At 32.1% G+C, this 4,337-nt stretch overlaps 1 pseudogene; it reads right to left on the reverse strand.

Moving 5' to 3' along the window:
* Window positions 1–1,208: 1,208 nt before the first annotated feature.
* Window positions 1,209–4,337, reverse strand: part of LOC109703993 — an 8,785-nt pseudogene continuing 5,656 nt past the window's right edge.

Raw genomic sequence — 4,337 nt, forward strand, 5'->3', positions numbered from 1 at the left:
GTTGATGAGGATAAGGGAGGTTAGGTGGCAATCTTATCCACCCTAAAAATTACTATACTAACCCTCACCAACTCAAAGCCAAGGAAATTATTATACTAACCCTCACCAACTCCAAGCCAAGGAAATTACTATACTTATACAGATATTGCACTATTTGGAAGAGCATGTTGCACTATTTGAGAGGATGTTACACTCTGTAGGTTATTAATTATATTTTATTCTTTCTTGTTTCACGAGAAAGGTATAAGAAATTTGAAACTTTATTTAATATGCAATAAAATTTAATTTTCAAAAATAAAGAGTGTAATACACATCTAAATGCTGCAATATCCTCTATAATAGTGCAACATTTACACAAATGATGTAAATATCTGTACAAATAGTATAAAACTAGTTTTTGACCCGTGCGATGCACGACTAATATAATAATATAAAATAACAAAAGTTATGATGTAATGATAAGAAAAAAAATTCTAATTAATATTATATTTTTTAACAAATATCAATCTTAATTATAATATTGATAGCTTAAAAAGTCGATAGTTTTTTGACCCGTGCGATGCACGGCTAATATAATAATATAGAATAATAAAAGTTATTATGTGTTGATACAAGAAAAATATTCTAATTAATATTATATTTTTTTAACAAATAAGGAAATATACTATCAATCTTAATTATAGTACATATTAAAGTACAAAAGCTAGAGGAAAAAATTATAGACCAAAGTAAATACTCAAATAAAAAGTAAAATTCAACGATGCTCTATTATCTATGAATTGGTCTGCAAAATAATTTACATTTACATATTGATGTGCAAAACAAAATGATAACTAAAATTGATATGAAAAATTATAAATGACCTTAATATTTAAGCATATAATGAGATCAGCTAAACTTTCATATTTGACACAAATTAGAGTAAGCACACGTATATTGGAGACATACAACTTTTCAAGATTCAAAAATATATAGATGTTGGTCTTCAAAAAAATATAAAGAAAAAAGACTTTGTTGCATGAAGATGGAAAGTACCTGCTCCAATAACAATATAGATAAATTGTTAGATAAGTAAAATGATAAATATCATAATATTAGTGAATTTTTTCAAAAAAAGATCTAAATTTATTTAAAAAATAAAATGACAGAGTTGAATTGTTGAAAAATTGTAAATTTTGAAATAACATGAAGAAAAATAAACCGCTCACCTATTTTATGTTCCGAAATACTTCTTTAAAAACCATATTGCTTGTGATTTTGGATAACAAACCATCTTTATCACAAATTAGAATATTCAATCCGTCCTTGTTTCGAACTCTAGATATTGCAAAATATAACTGACCATGACTGAATATCGGTCTAGATAGATACAATTCAACATGTGATAACGATTGACCTTGACTCTTGTTTATTGTCATAGCAAAACACACAGCCAACGGGAATTGCCTTCGTTGCATTTTAAAAGGTAACTTGGAGTCTGATGGAGTAATCACCATATGGGGTATAAACACCTTCTCCCCAATATTGCTCCTAGAAATCACTTTTGCTTCTAGTATGTGTTTTCCCAATTGAGTGATCACTAATTTGGTTCTATTGCATAAACCTGAAGACTTGTCTATGTTTCTCAATAACATCACAAGAGCACCTTGCTTTAATTTGAGCATGTGATTAGGAACTCCTGAACATTTAATACTGTTTAAGAAATCAGGTGTATATACATCTTCAGGACCATCTAAGCCCACATCCGTCTTACAAACACTGTCAGAGCTCAAATAAACTTTTTCTTCACCATGAAACAATGAAAGCATGTATTCATTCACAGCATCCACAATTTCAAGAGTAGGAGCAAGAATCGCTCTTTCTTGTAGGTATTGCAAATCATGAATATTGCTTAACAATGAAGGATACGTACTATCCACTATTGATGCAATTGGATTTGTTGATTCTTTTATGAGAAATTCATCAGGTATTTCTATAATTTCTTCACCATCATTCTTCTCACCGACATCTCCATCTCCACACTTAGTATCCACTTTGAGAACTTTCTCATCTCTTCTAGATGGTAATTAGATGAGCCTGTCTTTAGCCTCATATTTTTTTGTCAAAGTAAGAACCTTAACAAAACTCCAAAGATAAGAAGAATTAATAGTTGCAAAAATAATATCTTGTCTTGTCCCTTTAGGAATAACAGGAAGAATTTGCCTGAAATCACCTCCAAAAATGATGACTTTACCCCCAAATGGTTGCTCACAAGTTGATGGATTAGAAAACCGTAGAATATCTCTTAATGTCCTGTCAAGAGCTTCAAAACAAAACCTGTGTGCCATTGGAGCTTCATCCCATATGATAAGCTTCGTATGAATTAACAACTCTGCCAGATCACTACCCTGTTTTATATTACAGGTCGACTCCTCAGTTATTGCTAGTGGGATCCCAAATCTAGAGTGAGCTGTTCTTCCCCCCGGAAGTAGAAGTGATGCTATTCCGCTAGAAGCAACATTAAGAACAATTTGACCCTTAGACCTTATGGCTGCAGATAAAGTTCGCCATATGAAAGTTTTTCCTGTTCCACCATACCCGTACAGAAAGAAAACACCTCCCTCATTCTTTGACACAGCACTAATTATTGTCTCATAGACACCTTTCTGTTCATCAGTAAGAGATGACATCAAGGTTTTGTGCTCTCTTGTCATGGAATTTCTATCATAACAAAGTTCATCTTGAAGAAGCTTGTTTCTGGCTCCAAATAAAAGATGTTCATTAGGTAAAGGCATCGGAGGAAATTCTGCTAGACTTTTTCCGTTGCTACGCAACAACTTATCAATCTCAGCAAGAGTCAAAATTTTCAACTCATCATCTTTTAATTGCAAAGCTACAAATATAAAAATTAAAAGCTATAATTAGTTATAAATTCTAACTAACATATAATAGTTTATATATGAAATATAAGTAACTCAAAGAATTGCAAAATCAATTCATTCAAATATTAGTATTAAGTGTAAGAATGTTACTATCGTGCTGAAGTAGAGTCCTCTGTTTGTGCAAGATATCATCAGATAAATGATGCCAAATAGTGTCCCAAATAAATTCTGGTCTGGATAGACAATTTGAGAATAACATAGTTGCAAAAAGTCTTCTTAAGTAATGAGCCGAACCCCATGAACTTGCTTCTTTAATGTCATCTATATACTCTTTATCATCATCCAACAACCCCAACGCATAGCAAGCATCTTTGTACGAAGGGGATAGAACACCATTCACAGTTCTGATATCTTCATAACTTTTAGGACATTTGCAAAAGTTCAATAAAATTCGCATGTAATGTAATTCACTACTTCCTGGTGGAATATAATATAGTCTTCCAATTGAGAAGCTGCGTTTCCTTGGACGCCAATTGCGAAGATCTTTTTTCCATACAAATTTGGTGGGAAATTCTCCATAAGTCAAATTTCTAGCCTCTTCAAAATTCTTATTAGCTTCCATCCAAGCCAAAAACATAGTTTGATTATTTTCAGTTCTGCCTACAATAGAATCAATAGGCTCATCATCATCAAAGACAACAGTTTGCTCATTTTGAAGATGGAAAGATAACCTCTCAACTGGTGGTTCTCTATAATTGATATCAAAGCCAAAAATCCTCCATACAGCCTCACATGGAGATACATACTTATAGTCATAGTACATCTTCATTTCATCTTGCAAGTGTTCAGATTCACTTGTACTCTGATAGAATGCTGCAGTAACACGATTATGTCCTTTATTGACATAATTGAATAGAAATTTTATGGACCTTGATTGATTGCACCATTCCATATTGATGTAAGCTTGATACTTTATTAGAAGCAATGGATTATATGGTACTACAAATCTATTATCCAAAAGGATACCATTCTTTTCAACGGTCGAACCATCATCTCTACGCTTGTAGATAGGGTAGCCATCGTCATCAATAACTGTTCCACTATTAAACTTTTTAGGAAAATATTTGGAACACTTCCCATCCTTCATACAGGGAGAGTTTTTATGAGATATCCCATAAGGACCATATATCATAAAGTTCTAAACAGCTTCGTGCAAAACTGGATGCTTGTGCTTATTAGGAATTTCAGCAGAGATAATTTTATCAATATCATCACCAGTTGGGTATTTATCTTCGGCATTCAAAAATAATATTTATATGATAGTAATGATTTTTTTTTTACTGCAGTTGTCTACACTATAGAGTTTCAAAAGCGTGGTCTACCGCATGCTCATATTTTATTATTTTTGAATGCCGAAGATAAATACCCAACTGGTGATGATATTGATAAAATTATCTCTGCTGAAATTCCTAATAA

Source organism: Ananas comosus, unplaced genomic scaffold (assembly GCF_001540865.1).
Source record: "Ananas comosus cultivar F153 unplaced genomic scaffold, ASM154086v1, whole genome shotgun sequence".
NCBI lineage: Eukaryota > Viridiplantae > Streptophyta > Magnoliopsida > Poales > Bromeliaceae > Ananas > Ananas comosus.